Below are 25,687 nucleotides of genomic sequence, written 5' to 3' on the forward strand. Positions count from 1 at the left end.
GTATCTAGACAGTCCATGCCCTAGACAGGGCATGTCTAGACAGTCCAGGATGCTCTGATCTTGAAATCACAGGGGCTTTCCAGCTGGTGCTCATGGTAAAGAACTTGCCTGCCAGTGCAGGAGGGAGACTCAAGTTCGATCCCTATGTCTGGAAGATCCCCTGGAAGAAGGCATGGCAGCCCACTCCAGTATTCTTGCCTGGAGAATCCCCATGGACAGAGGAGCCTGGTGGGCTACAGTCCATGGGATCGCAGAGTCGGGTATGACTGATGAGACTGAGCACACACACACATAGGTAACTAAGTATATCTGCAAAGACCCTTGCCCAAATAAAATCATATCTTGAAGTTCGTAGGAGGAAAAGGAGTGTGTTTTGTGGGAATGGAGCAAGGATGGGGCCAGGCGCTGTGGTGGGCAGGACAGAGCACGCCTCCTCCTCTTGCCTCGTCAGGAAAGGCATTCTCTTTCTGGGTAGTTCTTCCCCCATCACCTCAAGGCCTGTGTCCTTCAGGGGCAGCGGGCCAAGGCCTTGAGGCTGCCGGCAGCGCAGTTCACCTTGCTATGCACGCATTAGGCTCCTGCCTTGGCTGCCGTCTCTCTACCCCAGGTGTGTCCCCCTCCGTTGTGTGGGGCCCTTGGCCAGCTGGAGGGCGCCTCTGCTTCCTCTCAGGGAACCTCCCGGACACGCAGGTTTCCCTCCTCCACCCTAAGCCTGCAGCCTCTTCCAGAAGCAGTTCCCTTGTGCTTCAGCCCAACGCTGAGTAGCAGCACTGACATAACCTGTCCATCTGTCTGTCCACCTGCTCTGAGTGTGGGGCACTCTGGGTCCAGCACAACGCCCTCCCCTTGCGTTTGTCTCCAGTCCCTACCCTTCTACCCTCCCCCCTGGCCTCTGTCTTCCCACCCCTGAGGTGTGCCTGCTGGACCCCCGGTGGCCCCTCTCCTGGGAGGTCACCTTCCTGCCGTCCCGGGTCTTGTCCATGTGTCTCTGGACACCCAGGAGAGGGGCTGCCCCCTGAGGAATGTGGAACCGTCCGCCTGACACCATGCTCAGGAAGGAGGGCTACAGCACCCCCTCTCTGGCCTCCTGAGCACTGCCCTAGAGACTGAATGGTTTCTCCTGGTGCCAAACCCTCTGCCAGGCTGCAGGTGACCTGACCTAAGAGGCCCCCCGGCCGGGCACCGGGATCCACAGGTGAGAGACAAGGGTGGGTGGTAACAGGGCAGAGGGGGGCTCAAGGACACCCCGCTACGGGTGGGATCCGCGGGGGTAGGGGACCCACGGGACATGGGTCCCACGTCCTCGTTGCATGTTGTGAACACAGACCTCCCCCTCTGGCACTGCAATGAAGTGGCAGGCCAGGGACTCAGGCCCCTGTGCCCTGGGTGGGAGAGGGTTGCAAGCTGCCTGGGGTAGAGAGCAGGCAGCCTGAATGGGGCCATTCTTCCATGGTAAAGGGTGGCTGAAACTGTAGCCGAAACCAACCCAGGTACATACTGCAGGCTGCAGGCGAGTGGGGGCTGCAGAGGGGAGACGGGTCAGTCAGGATAGCATAGGCTGTCCCTCTGCACAGCCTCCTGCCACGGCCAATCTCCTCCTGCTTCATGCAGCCCCCTGCAGAGTATCCTTGTCTGGACACCCAGGTCTCCCCTCCAGCCTAGGTTCATAGGAGATGCTGGGATAAGCTCTGTGGCGAATCTTGCATGTGCCTGTGTGTGTGCACGTGTGCAAACGTGGCACATGGGGGCGCTGGGTCCACGTGCCTGTGCATGTGCGTGCGTGTGCCTGTGTGTCTGCCTGCACTTGTGTGCATGCCCATGCAAATGTGTACATGCTTGTGCATGCATGTGCCTGAATGTGCACACAGTGAGGACAAAGTGCTGGGTTATCCCTCTCCTTTCCTGCCACCTGCTTTGCCCAGTGGCCACAGTCTCTCCTGCCTCTGCGTCTGGCCTCCTTCAACTGAGGCAGGGGAAGGCCTGTCCTGTCAGACCACATCCTGGGGAGCCAGCCCAGGACCACAGGTGGCCAGAGGCAAGTCTGGGCTCAAGCCCAGGTTGGCCTGCTGGGTTTGGGGCAAGCACAGGAGGCAGGAGATGGCTGGGGGATTAGGTAAGAAGGTACGGTTAGGTAACGTCTCAGACGGGCCTGCACATTGGGAAGGTATTCAGCTGGATCCCACCTGCCTTCCAGGATGACTTCAGAGACAGCATGAGGGGGAGAGGCAGATGAAGGGGGAGGGGAGGAGCAAGGAGATGGAGAAAGGGGCAGGGGGAGGAAGGGAAGAAAGGGGGAGAAAGAAAGGGGAGGAGGCAGAGGAAGATGAAGGGGAGGAGGGAGAGGAAGAAGAGGGGGAGGGAAAGGGTGGAAAAAGTGAGGCCAATTTACCATGGCCAGATAGCCCAGACAGGCAGTGGTGGGGCCCTGTTTCATCTTGCTGTGAGACCCTGGAGGCCCTGGGACCGCAGGGACCACAGGAAATCATGCTCACTGCCCTGTCAGGGTCGGGCTGGGCCACACACAGCAGGTGCTCAGGGAGCAACCCTGAGCGAGAAGGAGGCCCCCAGGAAGGCTGAAGGCCCAGAGCCCCGAGGTACCGCAGGCTGGGAGCCTGTGGGTGGGTCAGGGTGGGTGGGTCTGGACCCCAGCCCAGTGAGCACGCAGCCCCCATTCCTGGCCTGGCCCGAGCCTACCCTGCCCCTCGCAGGCCTGCCCCCAGCTGCGGAGGCTCTTGGCTGCTCCAAAGACCCCTGGACAGATGGACGGTGGCACAGTGTGCGTTGGGCTTGTGTGCTGGTGCCCTGGACACACAGCCTGGCTTTGACTCGCCTCCCTGCTTCCCCCTCTCCACCCGGCTGCCCGCCGTTCCCTCTCCGGTGCCTGGCCCCTGCGTCTTTTCTGGAAGCAACCTTGCCCTCTGAGTCCCTCCTTGATCACTGCCCAAGTCCTCTTCTCTTGGGACAGGACCCTCCCAGCCCCCTGTCAGCACTGAGGTGAGGGGCCGGATCCCCAGGCAGGACAGAGGCTGGACAGAGTTAGAGCCCCTGCTCTGGGCAGTGGGCTGCATGCCTGGGGCCCATTTGACCCGTATCACCTGAGCTCCCCGGCAAAGGGAGACCTCAGTCTGGCCTGGGGACCAGTGTCCTGATGCTGCATGGACTTGCCTCTGCCTGATTCTTGAGCCTGTTTCCCTTGGAGGTGGAGCTGGGGGCTCAGGGGCAGCTTCATCCCTTACACCAGCAAACACCTCTGTGGATGGAGTGAAGGAGGTCTAGCAGGTTGCCACAGAAACAAGGCCAAACAAATAGTCCCCCCAACAAGCCTGCAGGGCCCCTGTGGCAATGACCTCATCTGCCACCAACCCTGTGCTGTGGGGGGTCCTGGGCTGGCAGTGGGGAGCTGCAGCATCCTGTGTTTGTGTGGGCCCTCGTCCATGGAAACGGCTGGAGCTGGGGAGCAGAGCCGGGAGGCTCCTGCTGTGGTTATTAGCTGGGCAGCCAGAGGCCCACCTCCCAGAGCAGGGAGAGGAGGGGAGGGGACAGAAGGGGAGGGCGGGGAGGGGAGGGGAGAGGAGATGGGTGGGAAGCAGAGGGAGGGAGGAGGGGGAAGAAGGCAGAGGAGGAGGACGGTTGGGAGGAGGGTAGGGAAGGAGAGGTTGGGGGGCAGAGGAGGGGAGGAGGGGTGGGGAGGGCAAAGGAGGGAGAACGCCAGGGCAGTTGGGGTTTGATGATTCTGGAGTGGGCAGCAGGAGGCCCTGCTGCCATGGGAGATGAGAAGACAAGAACAGCCCACTAGGCAGGTGGGGCAGCCTCACAGCCTGCGTGGGAAGAGCGGGGATGGCCCAGACCTGGGGCAGCTGGGTCAAGGCCTAGAGTGTGCCCAGGTCCTGGGGGCAGGGCAGGCTGGGGCCAGCCAGCAAGCTCGAAGCGTGGATTTTAACACAGGGACAACTGTGCATCGCCACATGATTCCCTCCCCAGCTTGGAAAGAGAATTTGCGGCCCTCCTACAAACAGCAGCCGTCATCTGCTGTTACATGGAAATTTTCAGGAGCTGTGCTTTAAAGCCCAGGGCCAGAGCGCCCTCGCCCGAGCGGTTAAAGGCGCGGCCGATCGCGGGCGCCGTGTCTTCCGAGGGCACCATGAGACCCGAAGCGGCGGCAGGAGCCCCGGAGGCGCGGGGACGCGTCTGTCACTGCGCGGTGGACGGCCCCCGGGGACCACCGGCGCCGCGCGGGCCCGAGAGCCAAACTCCATGGAGACCTTGGACCCTGACCCCTCAGGAAGCTGAGCCTACCAGACCTGGAAGTGAGCTTGAGCCTGGGGGTGATCAAGAAACCTTTGGATCGAAGGGGGCCTTTGGGTTTCAGCATCCTGTCAGACTCTACTTGCCCATCTCTAAGCGTCAAGAGTATCTGCAGCGCTCCGGGGAGAAGGTGCTGGCCAGTTTCCCCGTGCAAGCCACCATCCACTTCTACAACGATGAGTCCGACTCAGAGGAGGAGCCGGAGGAAGACACCCAGCTCTCTGCCCTGCAGCGAGAGGAGGTGGCCGATGGCTCAGAGGGAAAGGCCGGAGACGGGGTGGCAAACCCAGCACGGCGACCCGGGGGCCTCGATGGGGGGGGGTCCACCCCCCGACCCTGGCTCCCCCGAGGCTGCTGCCTGCCCCTCACGCGTGTAAGTCTGTCTGTCCGGTACCAGCCCGCCTCGCACATGCCCTGGGGACAGCCCTGCGGGACAGCCGCCCCAGGACACTTCGCGTGTCCACTGGGTGTACAAGGACTTGGCTGTCTTTGGCCAGCACCCCACCAGCCCCCAGGACCGGCTTTTACTCGTCCTCCTCTGAGTGATTCTTTGTGTCTCATTCATAGCTTCGAGAGAGGATTCTACATCCAAGATGTTTGCATTAATGCAGGTTGTTATCTGATAGGGCCCGCCTTCAAAGCACACCCAGCAGTGTCACTGTGCCGATCAAATGACAAATCATTCCACATCAATTAGTACCCTGCCCTCACCTCTTACTTAACCTGAGACCCCTCATTTGGCTACATCCACGTTTGTAAACAAAGGTCCCACCAGCCGAAGCTATGATTTCTCCGGTAGGTTTCTCCAGTAGTCATGTATAAATGTGAGAAATGGACCATGAAGAAAATTGAGTGCCAAAGAATTGATGGTTTTGAACTGTGGTGCTGGAGAAGACTCTTGAGAGTCCCTTGGACTGCAAGGAGATCAAACCAGTGCATCCTAAAGGAAATCAGTCCTGAATATTCACTGGAAGGACTGATGCTGAAGCTGAAACTCCAATCCTTTGGCCACCTGATGAGAAGAACTGACTCATTAGGAAAGCCCCTGATGCTGGGAAAGATTGAGGGCAGGAGGAGAAGGGGACGACAGAGAATGAGATGGTTGGATGGCATCACTGACTCAATGGACGTGAGTTTGGGAAACTCCAGGAGATAATGAAGGACAGGGAAGCCTAGGGTGCTGCCGTCCAGGGGATTGCAAAGAGTCAGACACGACTGAGCAACTGAGCAACACCAACAACTTTTATAAAAATTAATTATTTTCAAGGTTGATATGATTGTTTAAGCATTCTGAAAAAAAGTTTATGAAAAGCACATAAGCACACTGAACAATTTCCATAAGAGTAACAAAAATAAAAGATCAGAATTTGGGGATGGGAGACCATTCTGGATAAAAATGTCTATGATTCTTGTCTAAGGGCTGTGTGTATGAACAGAAGAGCTTACTAGCTCTTCATTGAGGACTGCTTTGGGCTTTTTACTTGAATAACAAAACACTGTTTTCGATCAAAGTACTTAATGTAATATTATTTTCAGGTTTTTATTTTTTGATGACCAAATGAGTGTATTTGTCAGTTTTTTACAGAACTATTTTACATGTGATTGTCTTCCTAGTTTCTACCTGAAATAAATATTTTGAAAGACAAAATCATTTGATAATCACCTTCTGTTTGACGTTTTACATTAAATTGGTTCCTGCTTTAAAGTTAAAAAAAAAAAAAAAAAAAAAATAAAGCCCAGGGCCAGGGGTCACAGGACTGTCTGGGAGTCTACCTGCCATACTCCTGTGTATCCTACACTGGTCCAACAGTTGTTAATTAACTCACGTTTACTTTGTTTACTCTCAAAAAACATGGCACATCTATTTTTACCTTTTGAGAGTATGTTGGTGACATCCTGACAGTCTGCCCTTGTAATTCTCCAGTGTATCTACCTGCAACATGGACCTCCCTCCTGTCTTCACCCTGACCGTTCAACATCAGTGGGACAGCGTCGTTTCGTAGCTGTGTTTGGTTTGTTTGTGTGGGCTGTGCTGGGTCTCTGTTGCTGCTCCGGCTTTTCTCTAGTTGAGTCGAGCACGGGCTATTGTCTGTTTGCAGCGTGCTGGCTTCTCATTGCAGTGGCTTCTCTTGTTGTGGGGCAAGGGCTCTAGGTACGTGGGCTCAGGAGTTGCTGCACACGGGCTCAGTCGTTCTGTCCCTGGACTCCGGAGCACAGGCTCAACAGTTGTGGCACACGAGCTGAGTTGCTCCGAGGCATGTGGGATCTTCTCAGATCAGGGACTGAACCCGTCTCCTGCACTAGCAGGATCCTTTGCCACTGAGCCACCGGGGAAGCCCTGCTTTTGTTTTCTAATCCAGGGCCAATCAAGGATGTAGCTGTTCGCCCCTGTGGGGATCCCGAGGGTGACCCTGAATGAAGCAGTAACTGCCCTTTCTCTGGCTATGTATGCATGTGGTCTCCCTGTGACTGGTGGGCAAGCCAGGCCACCAGCAGTCCTGGGACTCATGGATAGTCTGCTCTGAGTAGTGATTGCTCTAGTGCCTGTGAAAAGGCAATTTACAAATTCTATCATTCCTGCTGCATTTATTACATGTCACTGTTCTGTGAAGAAAATTTCCCTCCCCAATTTTTGCTTGCTTTTTCCCATTGTCAAGAACGTACAGATTCTTTTTTTTTTTAATCCAGAACATCACAATGCCATGACATTGTTACTCTTCTTGTATTCACATTTTTCCAAATTTGGCTAGGAGGAACCCTCCCGCCCCCTGCCACCACGCTGTCTTCTTTGTCCTACCCATCTATGCAGACTTCTTTGCTTTATGGATTCCAGAATTTTTAAACAGAAGTGAAAGTGTTCAGAAAGTCACTCTGGGGACTCAAGAGACATATTCCTAAAAAATGTCATCAGGAAAAACAGAAATAATTGGGCAGAGAAAGGAGTTTTAAATTAACTCATAAGTATCATTAGAAAGATTTGTGAAGAAATTACATAAAAGAGGAATAGAATCTATTGGAAAAGGAGCACTAAAAATGAAAGTGAGCTATTGGAAATGAAAATATGGCTAGTGGAATAAAAAATCTTTTTAAATAAAAAATGAAAGATAAAGTTCGAGAAATCTAGTGAGGGAAGGTCAACTTCTTGTTGAATATCTTTCAGCCAGGTTGGTCATCTGTTTTGGCCAAGGAGATGTGGTGACAAGTTCCTGTGGAGAGGATTCGGGGTTCTTTCTCTAACAAAAAGGAAAAGCTTGCTTAAGAGAATGCCCGTTTTCCTCATCACCTGCATATCCTTCCATCCTCTTCCTTGCTCAAACACAAGCTGTGATGGAGGAGTTGCAGCAGTCATACTGGGATCATGAGTATAGAAGCCACACCTGAAGGATGAAGGGGCAAAAATAGAAAAGGCTTAGGTCCCCAGTGACCTGGTAAATCTCTAACTCTACACCTGCTCTGCCTCTTCTATTTCTGTTGCATGTATGTGATTTGAAACAAATGAACTTGGGAAGGTAAGATTCTGTCCTTCTACTGCAGTGGGCATGGGTTCAGTCCCTGGTCAGGGAACTAAGATTCTACATGCCATGCGGTGCAGCCAAAAGAAAAAAATGAGTAAAAATAAACAGATAAGTAAATAAGTAAAAATAAATAAAACAAATGAACGTCTGTTTGCTTAGGCTCCCATTGATTGGGTTTACTTATCTGCTACCCAGGTCATTCCTAGCTCGTGCACACATAGAGCCCAGAGGATTGAACAGATACTGGATATCATCCACAGTGGAGGGTGCTAGATTGAAGTGGAGCCGTGGCTTTCAAGCTCTCAGGGATAGTCATCTCCAACCTAGAAGTCCACAGCTAGCCAAGCTTACATAAGAAAGCGACCAGAGGCATTTTGGGCAGGCCAGTTCTCAGAAAGTTCACGTCTGTTACACACCCTTTCTAGTAAACTATTTGATGTGCTTGCACAGAGCAGCCGAAGGGATGCAGAGAACAAGGCTCCACCCAAAGAGCGGCAGGAAACCTTGGGAGGGCTGGAGCTGGGGCGGGGGGGACCCAAGAGGCGTGAGCAGGGTGGGGTACAAAGAAGATGGCAGGTGTCCCAGGACTGATGAAACTCAGGATGTGTGGGTCCTCATGAAAAACAATACAAAACAGGTCCGCTGCTTGTGACTGGATCCAGCCACTGGAAAGACAGCTTCCCTGGTGGCTTAGCAGTTAAGGGCCTGCCTGCACTGTAGGAGACACAGGAGATGCAGGCTCGATCCCAGGGTCGGGAAGATCCCCTGGTGGAGGAAATGGCAGTGCACTCCAGGATTCTTGCCTAAAAAATCCCATGGACAGAGGAGCCTGGTGAGCTACATTCCCTGGGAGTCACAAAGAGTTGGACACGACTGGCGTCTGAACACACACACTGGAAACACAAACCAAAGTACAGAGCTTAGAATGCGGAGATTTGTGGTCAAAAGCACGGGTTGAGGGGAAGGTGTGAGTTTTGAGCCCATTGAAATGTAAGCAAGGAAGTGCGGCAAACTGTAGAAAGCTGGCAAAGTCAGGAGACTCTGGAGGGGACACAAGGAGTGGGCCAGGTGCAGGGACAGACCCTGCTCAGACGCCAGAGCTGGCGAAACGGAAACCAGCCTGATGTCTTCATTTGCATATTCTCTCTCTTAATCCTAGAAGGATTATTTAGAAACATGCACGTATCTCATGGGTTGAAGAGACATTTATCCCAAGTTCAGCAAGTAAATCTTTGCGTCACATTGCCTCACTTGGCTCCCCCTTCCTCCTTTCTCCCTCCCTCCTTCTCTCTATTTTCTCCCTCCTCCTTCTCTCCCTCTTTTTCCTTTCTTCCTTCCTCTTCTCTTCATTTACACAGAAAATAATTTTCACAGTTAACACTATCAATTCAATTAGGCTATAGATAGTTCTGCCTCTGTGTTGATACCTGGACTGTGTGTGTTGCCTGGAAATCTACTTTCTGTTAACAAGGTTTACTTTTGAATGAGGAGTCTGGGTTCATGATTTACTTTCCCAGTACATTTTAGTTTTGCTTGTTTAAAAAAGATACATTGCTTTAACCAATCTCGTCTCTTTAAAAAGACATCCTGAAAGTGAAGGAGGTATGGACGATCTCACCGATGCTCTGAGGTGACAAGAGAAGAAAGGAAGGGCAGGCAGGTGGATTTGGCCCCAGCAAGTAAGTGGCCAGGCCACAGGGGGCTTCCTGGGAAAGGCTGAGGGCCAGTGGGGCAGGAATGCAGTCCCCTCGTGGAGCCAGGCTGGGAAGAGACACAGCGGGAAGAGGGTCGTGGGGTCCAGAATTTTCTTTAAAGAATCTTTACTCACGCCTGCCTCACTCATTCACTCATCGCACAAAGCCTATTGGGCGCCTGATATGTGCAGACACTAAGGATGTAAACATTAGAACCGAAGCCATCAACTTAAGGGAGGAAAACGTGTGTGTGAAAGCTTTAGGGACACACCACAAGATCACAAACCATAAGGAAAAAACAGATGGCTGGTTGTATCGGAGAAGCATCTCTGCTGGCCACTGTGAAGAGAGTAATGGGAAAGACGTCTCCAGTTTCTGCCCGCAGAGGAGCCCCTGCCAGTGCCTGAGGAAGCATACCACCCAACGGGAAACAGGCCTGCAGTGCGAGGTGTGGAGATGTTCGCGGGCCTGGCCCAGTGACCTCCCCGGCACTGCTCACCGTAGGGAAGGACTCACACCTGAGTGCTGGTCACAACGCAGGTGAGCGGGCAGTTGCAGGGGCAGAGAGTGAATGGTGCTGTTGTCTCTTGGGTCTGCACTCTGCCAAGCAGGTCCTCAGAGAGCCCGCCCCACGGAGCCCAGTAGCCTGGACCGGAGGAAAAGGTCAGGTGTAGAGCAAGATCCGAACTGCAATACACACGTGCGGACAGGATATCCGTATCCATGACCACGGACCGGGCACACTCCGCACAACAGCAGCCTCGAGGCAAGGGCCCAGGGAGAGAGGGCCCCCACGACTGTACCACGTTCTGGATGAGAAGGAAGAAGAAGGCAAGAGAGAGCAGCTGGTCCTGCCGGAGAGAGCCCCTTCTTACGACTCAGCTGTGGGGAGGGGAGTGGGGATAGGAGAGGGAATCTGAGGAGGAGGCGAGGTGGAGGGCTGCTGCGTGAACTTGTGAATGTGCGTGAGTGTGTGTAAGAACGTGTGCGACTGTGCATGTGTGAGAGTGTGTGAGTGAACTGCGACTACTCAGAGGGACCTGGGACACAGGGCCGTGGGGCTGAGAGGGGCAGGTTATATGGCTCTAGAGCTGCTGTTAAGTCAGCGCTTCTTAGCAGATCACTAGGGTTTGGGCCTGGAAGCTTCTGACATGTGGAGTTGGGTAGCCTGCCTCCCGTGGGCCGTACACGCAGGGTTACCCAGGGGCTGGATGGTGTGGGCCAGTGTGGAAGAGCAATGGAGACCCAGCCTTGCCAACTCAGAGTCTGGGCCCTCAACCCACAAAGCCTTTGAAGAGTCCTTGCCCAGGGAAGGGCGCTGGTCCTGGAGGGGTGTGGCCTTGAGTATCACCTGGACCAGTTTTTCTTCGTGGCTGTAATTTAGCATCACATCCACAATCCTGGTGCTGCTACCTCTCCCGTGTGTCTCAGAGCTCGCCTGTGGGGTGTGGCCAGATGTGTGTGTGTGTGCTAAGTCGCTCAGTCATGTCCGACTCTTTGCGACCCCATTGACAGTAGCCCGCCAGGCTCCTCTGTCCATGGGGATTCTCCAGGCAAGAATACTGGAGTGGGCTGCCATGCCCTCCTCCAGGGGATCTTCCCCACCCAGAGATTGAACCCACATCTCTTGCATCTCATATGCTCCCCAGAGTTCACACAGCAAATGAGGGGAGTGGATAAGCCCCTGCTCTAACCAGCAGGGTGGGGGGTGGTGGTAGCCACAGCCAGTGACATTTCTGTGGCCCTAAGGGGAAGGGCGATTTTCACGCCAAATAGCTTGCCGTGGTCTCACCAGATGAACATGTGACACAGGGTGACGTGGAGGCTGTAAAGGCTTTATTACCGGGCACCTGGGCCCATGTGATCTTCCCTGCGGCCTGGGTCTGATTTCTGCCAAGTATGTGATCTGTCGTGCTGGGGAATGTCTCAGCAGCTGAGGCTGAGCTGGATTCCTTCATCCCCTCAGGGCTGGGAGGGAGCTGGGGCCTTGCCTCTGTTCCCCTGACCCTGCTGAGAGGGACTGATAGAGTCGGTACCAGCGTGCAAGCTCAAACCTGAACAGGGTGAACCTGGACGCCAGGCAGGCCCCAGGGAAGCTGGTCCTGCTATCGGGAGGCAGCTGTGAGGGTCCCCCAGCCCCCCACCCTCCACATATTCATGAAGGGAGAGCTGAAGGCAGCTTGGAGCATGCCAGGCGGGGCACACTTCTGTGGGCCCCCAAGGAGCCTGCCCTGCCCTGCCCACAGATGGGGGAATCCTGGCACCACCTCTGCTGGCAGTGACACACCTTTCCAGGCTGGGTCTGTGTCTGTGTGTGGGGGGATGGTGGCAGGGACTGTCCCCTACAGCGCCCCACAGTTCCTCCCCTCTCTGTGCTATGGCCCAGGTGGCGGGGCTCTCCAGAGCAGCAGCTCAGGCGAGGGCCCAGCCTTGGAGACTCTGGGGCCCAGAGCGTCGGGAGGGTGGGTCCTAGCCTTCTGTGGGAAGTTCTGGAGTAACTGAGGCTTGGACGGCAGCGGGGACATGCTCCAGTGGGTGCTGGGAATGCAGGGCCTGCAGACCAGCCCACAGTGCGCTGGCTGAACCCAGCCCCTCCCCGGGCCCTGAGGCTGGGAGCCACCCAGGTCATGGCCAGGAAAGGGCTTGGCTTCTGGCTCAACTGGCTCTCTGGACCAGCCTGCCATTAGGATCATCGCCAGGGCCACAGACCAGATTCCAGTGCAGGAAGGGCTGTGTCCGCAGACCCAGGGCAGGGCTGTGTCCTCTAAATCAATCCCCAGGGCAGAGCTCCATCTCCCGCATCCCCATCCTCAGGTGCTAGATTCTCTGAGGCTAGCTTTTCCTGAATTTGCAGCTCTCCCAGGTGGTATCTGAGACCCCAGAGGTCTTGGAGAGGTGAAGGGCGGGCGGCATCGGTGGGCCTCCCTTCACTCCACAATGCCTTGAGTCTCCTAGTCCCTCAGCCTGGTACAGCTGTAGCTGTCAGGAGGCTTTTCTTGCTCACTTAGGGCAGCCCCAGTCCCTTCCGGGGGCTCACACACTCCTGAGATGGCACTTCTGTCTTGGCCCATGTAGCTGCAGCCAGGAGTTCTGGGTGTGACCCAGGGTGGCCCCTCCTGCTGGGGGCCTCTATCCCCTGGGAGTATCAGGCAGTGAGCACTTGGGGCCACCCGAACCCCCTTGCTCCTCTCTGCTCTTCCTCCCACCCTATCTCCATCCAGGGGTCTTAGCTGCCCTGGTCTCTGAGGGCCTGGGGGGATTCTTGCCCCTGCAGTGTCTGCAATAATGGGCTCTCTTCTGTGTTGGCCCAAGACTCTTGTCTTGAAGCAGTTCTGATGGTTCCAGGACAAACAGAACCCTGTCTACCTATCTGGCTTTGGGACCTGCCGGAGGATCCTTCCAAATCTTGCATAGGGGAGAAATTCAGGCCCAGAGGACTGGAGCCCTCCCAGGCTTAAGACCCGGGATGCCTCAGCATTTTGGGCTCCAGGCCCAGACAGGCCCTCATCTCCTCCAACTCTGGGTGAGTGGTGTCAGCAAAGAACACTCAGAGCTGACCCCTCCAGTACCCACATAAACTGTCATGGCAACCAGGGGGAAGAGGAACCAACTTGGAACTGATGGGAAACAAGCGCTGAGATCCAAGGGGGATCCTGGTCTGGATGGTGGCTGGGAAAGGTAAATAGAGGGAAGCAAACACAGAGCAGGGCTCCTCCCACCATGACTCTCTTCTTCCTTTCCTGGTGGATGGTGGAGAGAGGGGTTAGTCAGCTGGGCCCAGAGGCAGCAGGATGCCCTCACCTGCAGCCCACACTGGGCTTCTCTTCTAGGCAACCGCTTCCATGCCACATCTCACTGGTCATCCGCACCTGTGAGGAGGTTGCTACGGTCGTTCAGTCGCTAAGTCGTGTCCAACTCTTTGAGACCCCATGGGCTATAGCCCACCAGCTTCCTCTGTCCATGGCAAGAATACTGGAGTGGGTTGTCATTTCCTTCTCCGTGGGATCTTCCTGGATCAGAGACTGAACTCATGTCTCCTGCACTGGCAGGTGGATTCTTTACCACTGAACCACCATCTCTCCCCACCACGTCTTCTCCCCAAGGCCCCAGATGCAGAAAGCTAGAGGCTGTCCCTTCCCTTGTGGGTCAGCCCAGGGCCACACCCAGCTGGAGCCTAAGGCCAGCCCTGATTCTCCGGCCCTAGTGGCCAGTGTCCCCTCCTTTCCTGTGGCCTGCGCCCCTTTAAGGCCTCTGAATTCTGCCTGCCTTCCTCAGCCTCTCATCACACAAGACTGAAGGCTGCTGCCTCTTCAGAGGTCTTCTTGACTGCCTGCCTCAGGCCAAGGTGCCTCCCCTGAGCAAGAATATTTCTTTCCTTAGTGGGATGGGTCCGTCCTTCAAGCCCACAGGAAGAAGGGGACTTTCTGGGATCAGGGTGAGTTGACCTTAAAAGAGAATGGTGATGGGGCCACCGAAATCCTGGCATTCTGCCCATCAGAAGCAGTGCCTCTCCAGTTGGACTTGTGTGTGGGGGTGAAGCCTGGTTGGCCCCATTTGCAGCCTGAGAAGCAGCTTTAGAGGGAGACGGAGGTTTGGGCTGGCTGCCTGGGGCTCAGAGTGGGTGGGTGGGGGCTGAACAGCCCCACAGATTGCCTGCCTGCAGTTCTGCACTCCAGTTCCAGGGGTGGGGGAATATTTATGTAAATACTGCATGCTGCTGGATTCTGGCAGGGTGAAGTCATCCTTCTCTAGCTGGGGGGAGCAGAGCTGGCCAGGCGGCTGGGAGGGCCCAGGACTGGACCAGACGCACCCTGAGTGGGGTCCAGCAAGGGAAGCACTTGTGCACCTGGAGTGCCAGAGGCAGAATCTAGAGAAGGAAACACAGAGAGGCAGCCTGCAATGAGAGCATCCGGACAGAGAGGAACTTGGAGGCGGGGGCCCCAGACCTTCTCCCACAGCCTGTAGGGCTGCTCACCAGGGTGACCGGGGCCCTGCTGCCCGCCCCGTGCCCAGTCAGACTCCTGAGTGACTTGGTCCTTTTCTAGGATACTGTGAACCCAGAAGTAGGGACCCATGGTTGTTGGTACTCCATAACTGCACAAGGATGAATGAGTGAACCGCCGACCTAACGCCCAGAGTCAGCTGGTATAGGGCCTTAATGCTGATGCAGTGGGAAGATTGGGGATGTGAGTGACAAGGCTGTGGTGCTGGGGAAGGGTTAAGAGGGGCCTGGGGCCTGAGGGAACCCACAACTTGGCCACACCCTGCAGGGCACACATTTCTTACTGCCTGGCTGCTGACTGGCCTTTTCAAAGCTGCATTCTGTAGATGTGAAAACTGAGGCCCAAGGCCTCGATGTGCATGCACCTGGACAAAGACCACAGTGATCGTCTGAAGGCAGCTCAGAGGAGAGAAGAACAGACAGCTAGCCTCATGCCAGACCCAGTCAAGGGTACCAACCAACCTCAGGGGAGAATGTTCTAGACGGTGACTGGGACTCAGGAGCAAAGGAATAAGTAATTCAAGAAATAGGTCAAGAAGGGAGAAGGCTGGCTGCCTCATATGCACTTGGACATAAGGATGTGTGGTTACCCGATGTGTACTCCATGGATATAGCTATTTGGTTCGTGCTCTCCGGTGGCACGGAACCCAGAGGGGCTCCCCTCTCTAGAGCTGTGGGTGGATTACTGCCCCTCCTGCCCAGGGTGGAATTCGGGTCTCTGACATCCAGGGCTCGATGGGGAGCAGACAGGGTCCCCCTCCTAGGCTAAATGCCTGGGGTTTGGACTTTGCATGCAGAGAAGTTTGCAACAACAACAGAGCATCATGTGGGATCTGCTAGCCACCACACTGCACCCCTTTCCATTGTCTCTCAGCAGAGAGAGTGAGAGACAGAGTCAGACAGACACAGTAAGCAAGCAAGCAATGTGTCAGGTGTTGCTGACCCAGGAAGCATTACCAGGAGAAGCTGAGGTGATAGGGTGGTGACAAAGGTCTGGTCCTCATCGGGATGTTGGCAGGGGCCCCTAGGAGGTAGACTGGAGAGAGTTGAGTTGGGTGAGGGTCTGTCTATCACTCATGGGCTTAGTGGGAGCTTCTGTGTATAGAGGGGTGTCTGGAGACCTGGGGCTCTGTGCTCTGGCCTCCCACCCAGGCCTGGGTCCTCATATTCCCCAACCTACCTCCCTGCATCAGCAGTTCAGGTGGGGGTGTTTTTGTCCTGGGATCCAGATGTTCATGCAGCATGTGGGAGCTGAAGACTGGCAGCTTCTCCTGCCTGGGCCCAACACCTGCGGGTCTCTGTGTCCCCCTCCCCTGCTCTCCCAGTCCCTCTCTGCTACAGTCAGTGATGTGAGGACTGGCACAGAAGTTAGCATAATAGATGCTCATAGAGTTTGCTTGGTGGGTGAAGGGTAGTCTAAGGCAAGCAGAAGAGGTGGTAGGCGAAGAGGCTGGGTCTGGGAGCTGTGTGCTGAGCTGAGATGGACTGGGAGCATGTGTGTGTGAGCATGTGCACATGTTATAGGAGCTACGTGCACACCACAGCACGTGTGCATGTCTGTGTGAAGGAGTACCGCATTCTGAGTCAGATGCTGACGGGGGAACTGGAGGCAAACTAAGTGGGAGATGGTGAGCACGTCGTGTCCCTTGGGGAAGTCAAGGATGGGCCTCTGTGCCCATGCCCACAAGCCCCCCACGGAAGCTTTGATGCTCTGTGGTTTCCCAGAGGGTGGGGACCGCGAGTAGTCCACACCTGTGCATTTCCTAGTCCACCATCCCTCCCCATCCCCACTCCCACTCCCAACCCAGCTTCTACCCCCAGCCATCTCACCTCACACCCCACCCCCACTCACTGGTCTCTCACCCCCTGCCCATCCCCACCCACCTTACTCATCTACACTTGGCCATACAGAATCTAAGCCTTCATCACACACTAGTCCTTCTGACAGCCCATCTATCTTCTACTCAGCTGCCAGGTCTGGCTTGCTGTGGGCCCCAGGATGTGGTCAGTGGACTCGGGCCGACTGCAGACCCCGGGCTTCCGTCACAGGTGTCCGTCTCCAGGCAGGCTGGTGCTCGAGGCTGGTCCTGAGCTTCGTGCTGGAAGGATTTTCTTTTTTTGGTTTCGTTGGGTCTTCGTTGCTGCATGTGGTCTCTCTCTAGTTGCACAGAGCGGGGGTTACTCTCTAGTTGGGTGCATGGGCTTCTCCTGTTGCAGAGCATGGATTCTAGGTGCATGGGCTTTAGTAGTTGGGGTGCACGGGCTTAGCCACCCCACGGCCTGTGGGATCCTCCCGAACCAGGGGTTGAACCTGTGTCTCCTGCACCGGCAGGCAGATTCTTAGCCACTATACCACCAGGGAAGTCCAGAAGGGTCTTGCTCCTAATGTTTTCACAAGGCTCACCTCCTCCTTTCTCTGTGATGTGGCAGCCTCAGTATCTCTGCTGTCACCTCAGGGCGCTCCCTCCCTCAGATGGTAGGTTCCCCAGATAAGCTGGGCCTATGCTCACCCGGTATCCACCTTAGCCTGGTGGCCTTCTATAACGCTCCTGGCAGAGAGTACTAGAGACAGGAAGGGTCCTGGGAGAGGCTAAAATCTTGGCATGCCCTGTCCCCCAGGCTGTGGGCCCAGCAGTTGTGGAGGGCTCTTTGAGAGGATCTCAAATCTCCGGATTCTAGGGGAACAGACCATGAAGTCTGAGCTCTTGATTGATTCAGAGAGCAAGTGGCCACATGCTGCCTGGTCCCGCATCCTGGCCCCTGGGGCAGCAGGCAGTTCTGCACATCTAGGGCAGAGCCTTGGAGCTGTAGGTGGCAGGGAACTTCGGTGAATGCTTTCACAGCCCAATGTGCACCCAGGACAAGGAAGCTCAGAGGGCCGTGTTCACTGCCCCAGTCCCCTTGCAACTTACTGCCACCATCTACATCGGGAGGCCCAGCTCTCATTTACTCTTGAGCCATCAGGGAGTGCTTCCTGGAGGAGGGATCACAGAGAACTCAACTGCCTAACAGAGGGGTGAACCCTAGAAAGGTGTGACAGAGGGAATGGGCTGGGTCAGGCTAGATTGGAGGACAGCATGGGAGGCCTGACAGCATGGGACCGATTGAGTCCCTGCACTGGGGGATGCAGAAGAAACCCTGAGTTCTCTGATGTGTGTGCATGTGAGTGTGTAGTTTTTGCACAAGCGTCTTGTGACTGACAGAAGGTGTGGTCATGTGCAATGTCCTGGTTTTGTATGTAGATTCCTGGCCCCATGTGTGGTTTCTGCATGTGGCTTTGTGGTTCCATGCGTGACTTTGTAGTTTTGTGTGTAGCTCCATGATGCTATGCATGGCCACATGTCTGTGTGTATATCTACCATCCCCTTTAGGCAGCCCTAGTGGGGACAATTACTTGGGCCCACTTTACAGGTGGGGAAACTAAGGCACCAGGAGGTTTATGATGCATGAAATCCCAGGGGTTTTGAGGGTCGGCTCTGCTACCTCCTGCTACCCCACTTCAGGGTTAACAGGTGAGGAAGGAGACCCATGGGCATGCATGCGTGTCCAGGGCTGGCAGGAGGATGGGCTGGCCTGCAGATGGAGCCTTGGATCTCCTTCAGGGCATGTACCTGGCTGCTCCTCAGGCAGGAAGCTGGGCTTTTTACTGGCTCCCACCTGTTAGCCACCCTGACCCCTTGTGCCAGAAAGTATTTGCTAAGGAACAGATGTTTCATTCTCAATTGAACAGATGCTTCATTTCTTCATTTATTGATTCATCCAGTCACCCATCCATTCATTTATCCATTCATTCATCTACTCATTTTTTCATTTGTCCATCCATCCATGGACCCATCCATCCATTCATTCATTCATTTGTTCACCCACTCATTTATTCATTCAATCATTTGTTCATTGTCTAGACTGCTATGAGGCTGACATTGAGCTCTTGGGAACAGCCAGGCTGGGGGTCACTCAGCCTGGAGAAAGGACGTGATTTCCACCTGAGGCTCACAATGTGGGTCTAGCCCTGGCAGAACTGAATGGGGGACGGCCCCCCCAGAACTGTGGGCTACTCTGGGAGGTAGGGAGCTCCCCATGGTGGGGAACATTGCAGGGATCTCTGGATAGGGTCAGCCAGACACAGAGTCCCAACACCCCAATCATCTGTGTGTCCCCATTCAAGGGCCCCCACTTCCTCTCCTTGCTCTCAGCCCCTCACTCCTTCGCTCAGGAAGTAAGGGATTTCCCACCACATGGCAGATGGTTTGGAATCTGTCAGTGGTTGGCAGGCCCTCATCCCCAGTCCTCACTGACCCTGAGGGGCAGCATGGGGACGTGAGTCATCTCTGGCCTCCAAGCCCGGCTGGGGAAACCTGTGGAGGGGAAATGTGTGGCCAGGGCTCCCTCCTCAAACCACAGGTCCTGCACTGCGTCCCTCTCCCCCTTGCACATTGGGATGAGGGCTCTGCGGGCATCTAATGCTCTGACCCTTGCAGCGGCCCCAGTGACTCGCCTGCTCCAGTCTAGGGCCTCTGAGCCTGCAGAGGGCTGTCTGCACTCGCATTGGCTGCATGGTCAGACCCCGGCTTGCTTCCCTCTCTCCTCCTAGGTCCTGCTTCCAGTCACTGGGGACTCAACAGGTGCCTCAGGACCTAGACAGGGCCTGGTTTCCTGCTGTGTGTAGGAAGCCCAGAGTCCAGCCTCCCATGCAGCATATTGGCAGATAAAGCACACGTTCCCAGTAGAGGGGCCTCAACATGGCTACAGGCACACAATGGGTGGTTTCGCGGACTCTTGTTCAGGTGGATCCCCGCCTGCCCACTCTGGAATGCCCCTTCCCCTTGGCCCCTTGCAGCACCCCACCCCACTCCCTGCACCCCTCAGATCCAGGTCATCATGTCCTCCCACAGCTCCCACCTGGGACTCTGCAGTGCTCTGCCAGTCTGTGGCCCCAGCGGGCCTGGTTTGACTCTCCCTCAGCACCCCCTGGGATCCTTCTGTCAAGGGTCATCTTCTCAGGGACATTCTCCCGAACCCGTGTCATTCTGAGCCCTGGACCTGCGGCCCTGGGCCTCACTGAGGAGGGGCAGCGGCCCGCCCACCCCACCTTGGGTCTTGAGGCTCCTGGTGGGGTCTCTGTGGCCAGAGATGAAGGCAGGGGTTGGGAGGAGGCCTGTCCCCCTGCCTGGGTGAAACTTCTATGAGAGAAGAAAGGGTCCCCCTGTGGCCCATTCTGTCACTTGTCCTCATTCCCTTCTTCTGACCTGGGACAGAGACATGAGACTCAGCATGCGGCCGCCGTCTTTGGACCACAGGGACAGGGCTCAGCCGCTGCACTGACCTGGGCCTTGCCTGGCCTGGCTTAGCCACCTCTGTCCCCTCTAGCAAGACTGGATGTGTGTTGCTGTGGTCCCTGCTGTTCGGAGTGTGGGCTGCACCCTGATCTCACCAGGCTCTCAGCGCCCCCACACCTGGCAGTCAGAATCTGCCTTTTGACACAGGCCTGGGGTGGGGTGGCAGAGAGTTCAGTGTTCCGTCTTCTACGTCCTTTCTAGCCGGAGGAGGATGGGCACTCTATTGATTTTCCATGGGGAAGTGCTGCCTCTGTGAATCAGGACTTTCTGCTTCCTTCTAGTCCCATGCAAGGGAGATTTTAAGAATCAAATTTCAATGTTTTTAAAGAGAAAAAAATGTAGTTCATTAATGCTTCAAATTTGGAGGTGTTGAGTGGTAAAAGGGAATAAATGAAAAAGGAGTGTGAGCTCAGGGCTGGCTCGGCTTCTTCTTAACTTGGGCAGTTTAGGGCCCCCACTTGTGCATTCACTCTTCTAGGAGGGCTTGGGCCCCTGGACAGAGGGTGGGCATGGAGGGGGCATGGACATCACACCTGGTGCCTTGGGGTGGCCCTTGTCCTAGTCCTAGTCCTGTGCGGTGGCCTTCATTTGCCTATTTCCTGGGTGCATGCATGCATGCTAAGTCACTTCAGTCATGCCCAACTCTGCGACCCCATGGACTGTCTAGCCCGCCAGATTTCTCTGTCCATGGGATTCTCCAGGCAAGAATACTGGAGTGGGCTGCCATGCCCTTCTCAGTGGATCTTCCCGACCCACGGACCAAACCCATGCCTCTATGTCTCCTGCACTGGCATCCAAGTTCTTCACCACTAGTGCCGCCTACGACGTATTTCCTGGGTGAAGACATTGACCCCTTCAGAGTGAGAGTGGCCCCAAGGAACAGGCGCTGCAGGTGGGACTCGGAACCCTGCTTGGCCTCCTTGAGTGCAGTAAGGGGCTCTGTGAACAACTGGGGTCCCTGCAGCTGCCCCAAAGGCCAAGAAGGACCGTCTGAACTCCAGTGGTCCCCAGACCTGTCCCTGAGCAGAAGGCCTCGTCCTCTTGAAAGGGTGGTGAGGTGGGACCCCTTGGGACAGGCTGTGTGGGGCAGAGCCAAGACCCTGGGTGGCGTCTTTGTGTCCTCCATGGGCTTTGGTGAGGCCTGCATGTGTGGGAGGTGTGGGTGGGTGGGCCAGGGGCCACGGCTCTGGAGAAGCGAGGAGGGATTTTTGCTAATGGAGTCTCACAGACTCTGCCCTTCCTACCACCCTCGGGAGCTGCCCAGACCCTTCTGACCCTCATTCTGCCGTGTTCATTTCTCCCAGGTTCAGACTAAAGCCCCTGACCTCCAGGAACCATCCTCCTTCAAGTCCCCCACTACCCAGAGGATCCTTCCAGCTTTGTGAACTCCTATTTGCACTGCAAAGCCCGTCTCAAATGCCTTTTGCCTGGGCTTCCTACCCTGACTACACTCCCTGGAGGGAAGACAGACTCTCACCCCTAGGTCAGCATCTAGGCCCCCTGATGCTATTCTGTCCTGGTCTGCCCCCACGTGCCCCAGGAACTTGGCAGGGACAGAGTAAATGAGCCATTTAGTGAATGAATGAATGACTGAACTGATGGATGTCAGGAGGACATCCAGGTAGGGAAACTGAGGCTTGGAGAGGGGAGGGAGCAGGCTCAGGCTACACAAAACCCTTCCATGCCCTTCCTCTCTCCTCAGCCCCAGACAAACATACTTCGTCCTCTCCTTTGCGCTGGTTGACAGCTCAGGCACTGTGCTTGGGGCACTTGACTTAGAGGGGCAACTAGATACCAGCAACCAATTTCCTTTGCCCAGTGAGGCTCTCAGTGAGGACTGGGTGGCCAGCCCAGAGACACTCAATGAGAAGAATCCTGCCTGTTAGATCTAGCTCTTGCATAGAGCATAAGAAATGAAGCCTTGGGAACCCAGATGGACTTGGCCCGACAGGCCAGCCTCATTCTACCGCTGAGACTTGGAGGACGCAGAGGCTTGGAGTCCCGGATGGGTTCTCCTTACAGGCTCCACATGCCCACCACTGCCCATGGAGTTGCTCCTGGGAAAGGAAGCTGAGATTGGAGTTAGTTGAGATCCAGGAAGCCAAGGGGCTATGGGGGTGAGCATCAGGCCCTGCCTGGGGAGCTTAGGGTTCTAGTCCACCATCCTTGGAACTGAGAGTGGTCACAGTGAGGATGGCCAGGTGCACCTGGATGGGGAGAGGGAAGGCAGATCCAGGGAACTGCCTGTGTCCCTGAGCAGCGGTCCATCCAAACGGAATGTGCGCCTCATGGCTGCACAGCTCCACAGGGGAGGAGAGGTGTGAACACCTGAACACTGGTCACCAGCTGGACTCTGGGCCTCTGGGCCATGTGGGTTCCAGGGTGGGTGGGCACACAATTCATGAGCAGCCTGGCCGGGGGCTCTGCCCCTGTATCTCCCCCTCCTCCTCCTATCAGGCCTCTTCCCTCCTTGGATCCCCAAGGTTCTTCTGCCTGCCAGGCTCCCAGGGGCCCCCATGTCACTGAGGTGGCTGGCGTGGGCTCCTGAATGGGCGTGCCTGTGCATTCAGACCTCTGAGTGCCCACACATCATGGGCATGAGAGTGTACTTCCTTCCCGACTGGCAGAGAGAAGGGCCCCATAGGTGTGCATGCAGCTGCAGGCTCTACAACCCATGGGAGCAGACGTGTGCACGTGGGGGCAGTGTGTCCTGAATGGACCATGGGTACTGTGCACCTGGATGTGTCCTGGGTGCAGGCCGTGTCTGTGCTGCCAGGTCGTCTGATTCATATTCTGTTCTGAACCTGCAGGCTGCAGCCACCCCGCCTAACCTTAACCGGAGAAAAACGTCATTCTTTAAGCCATGTTTCCAACGCATAGGTTTATTTTTTTAATCTCCAAGAGAAACACGTCCAAGATGCTCCAGGGGATAAGTGGTTTCCTTGGCCTTGTTTCTGAGTTTTGTCTTTGCTGTTTCCAGATTGTGAATGTTTGAGAACTGGGGATGGGTGGACGGAGAGGCTGGGGGAAGGGACCAGCACCAGCAATCCCCATGCTAGAGGACCCCTGGACTGGGTCTGCAAGGGTGGGCATTTGGGGACCCCCTACATGCCCCAGCATGGTCTAGTTCCTAGACTGACCTCCCCCTGCCCCTAGGACTCCATACTGTGCACTCTTCCTGCACCTCCAGGGGTCTCTCCCCACCCCTGGGTGGCTGCTTCAAGGAGGAAGTGGTCAGGGAAGTTCCTGCAGGAGGAGGTGCTGGCTGGACCAGCACGGTGCCCTCTGGGTTTGCAGAGGTTAGCATTGCCAGGAGGAGGGACCCTTAGAAAGCCCTAAATGCCAGGCTGGAGTACTCAAGGCTCAACCCCCGCTGCCCCCCTGCTACCCCCCACAGGCTCTTTACACACCTTCCTCAGGCCCCCCTGCTGCTCGTGGGGATCTCTGTGGCTGAGGCTGCAGTGCTCACCCTGGCCAAGGTTGCCTCTGCTCAGGCTGTCACACTGGACCTGCATGTGCTCAGGGAGGCTTATCGGGCAGCAAGGCTTCCTCCAAGCTTTCTGGGCCAACCACTTGTTGGTCATCCTCTTTAAATATGTCCGTCCCAAACTCCCTAACTAAAGGAGTGAGTTATCTCTCCTCCTAGAGTTTTCCCTGGCAACCATAAGCTCGTTCTCTTAAGTCTGTGAGTCCCCTTCTGTTTTGTAAGTTAGCTCATTTGTATCGTTTCTTTTTAGATTCCACACATAAAGGATGTCATACGATCTTTCTCCTTCTCTGTCTGACTTACTTCACTCAGTATGACAATCTCCAGGTTCATCCGTGTTGCTGCAAATGACGTTATTTCATTCTTTTTAATAAGACATAGTCCTGAGACTTCTGATGGCCCTTGGCCCCATTGCGCTTTCCAGAGCCGTGGTGTAGCCTGTGGAGCTAGTCATTGAGAGCATCCTTGGCCCTGGTTGTGAGTCCTGGCTCCATAGACTTGCCCTGGGACTCTGAGATGTGACCTTGACTGGTTTATCTGTCTCAGCTTTGCACCAGGATGCTGGCTGTATGCCTGATGTCTGCGTCTCACCTCTTCTGCGATAAGACTCCTTCCTCCCTAGACCACTGTGAGGGCCCTAAGCCATCCTTCTCCCTCCCTGTGAACCTGGGTGGGGGACACTGCCTGGAGGCCAGTGTGGGGAGGAGGTGTAAGACCTGAGTAAGGACGGAGAGGAAGCCTGCTGCAGCAGCAGACACAGTACTCTGGGAGCCAGACTTGGAGTCTGGCCTTACCCTGAGGGCAGGGAGCCACTTAGAGGTTAAAAAAGGTTTTGTTTTTTTTTTTTCCTGTTCATAAATGTGATGCAAGCTCTTATGGACTTCAGAAAAGCAGAAAAAAAGGCAAGTCCTGCATAGCTCCCTTGGAGAACCTGGAGTACCTGGAAAAGCCATGCAAGAGCCCTGGGGCGCCCTCTGCCTCCTTGCTCCCCTGCTTTCAGTTTTATTCCCTCTCCCCGTGAATTCCCAGAATTCCTTCTCAATCTCCTTTTCGCTGGGTGTGATCCAGAGCCACAGCCCTTCTCTCCCAGTCCTTGCCCTGTGGCCTCCAGGCTAGGGTCCAGGCCAGCTCTCTCAGTGGTGCCCACAGCCTTCTCAGAGCCAGCACCTGTTGTCGGCCATCTGGTTCAGGACGGGGGCTGTGTGACCCCCGCCCCGGAGATGCAGCTGTTCCCAGCAGCAGCGCTTGTCCTGCTCTGGGTTCTCAACCGGGCAGGAGCTGGTGGACAGCTAATCCCTGCACCATGCGGCCAGGGGACTGGGACCTGTGGGGCGCGAGCACTCCTGAGCTTCCTCACAGCATGGCGGGGTTGGGGGGAGCACGAGAGAGCACAGGTTCCAGGCGAAGGCTGCGTCTCCTTCTTGGAGGTCACCCTGAACACTCCTTCCATGTCTGAGAGCACGCTGACAGGAGAGCCCCCATTTCCTGGCAGGGAAGTGCAAGGGTCCAGTACAGCATGCAGAGCTTAAAATATCAAGGTGGTATTGTGGAAAACTCAGCGGGCCACGTGTGTACAAAGGCAGATCGCACCTGACCCCTTAGTGTCCATACCGCAAAAGCCTGCACCTGCCCTGGCAGTAGGGACCCCGCCAGGGTGAGCTCTGCCAGCTTTCCTTGGCCTTTGCGCCCGTCATGCTTGTCTTTTCTGTCCCACTCTGTAGCAGCGGCCTTGCAGGCAGTTCTATTCTCGTGTCCTTGGAGGGTCCCGTCCCAGTATCTTCTTTTGAAGTCCTGGTTTTTTCTTCTTGGCAGTTATTAGATGTCCTATGAGAATTCCATCCTTGATCTGCTGTCTGACCCTCCACCTGGCCCAGCCCCACCCTGCCTTGGCTGAAGTTCCGGTTGGCTTTGTCACCTCTGCCATCCTAGGACCCCAAGAGGTCTGGCATGTGTGAAGGGCTGGTGAGCATCTGTGGCCCACAGCAGCCCAAGTTGCCTGAGTGAGGGGCCCTCCCATGGGCGAGGCATTTACTGCCTCCTGCAGGGCCGTGTGTGTTTCCGTGGACTCCCTCCAATGCCCTCCCATAGCTTCTTTCTCCTCCCCTAGTGTGCAGGCTTCTGGATGATAGCTGCCTTGCTCACAGACTCCCCCACTCCTGGCCTCCTGAGCCCTGGGGTGCTCAGGAGCCTCACAGAGCCCTCCCCCCACAAATTCAAAGTGGCCTGGGGCAGGCTGACCCCACCACCCACCCCAGCCTCCTTAATGATGCCTCACGCTCCGAGAGGGTCCCCCACCCTGGGCCACTAACAGGCAGAGGTTGAAGGACGCCAGGGTTGGAAGACAGCAG

The 25,687-nt window shown here is 55.7% G+C and overlaps 1 pseudogene; it reads left to right on the plus strand.

The window, feature by feature from the left end:
* The first annotated feature begins 4,036 nt into the window (after positions 1 to 4,036).
* Positions 4,037 to 4,847, plus strand: LOC136153504 (protein ripply3 pseudogene; annotated as a pseudogene).
* The last annotated feature ends 20,840 nt before the right edge of the window (positions 4,848 to 25,687 follow it).

This window comes from Muntiacus reevesi, chromosome 1 (assembly GCF_963930625.1).
Source record: "Muntiacus reevesi chromosome 1, mMunRee1.1, whole genome shotgun sequence".
In the NCBI taxonomy this organism is placed as follows: domain Eukaryota; kingdom Metazoa; phylum Chordata; class Mammalia; order Artiodactyla; family Cervidae; genus Muntiacus; species Muntiacus reevesi.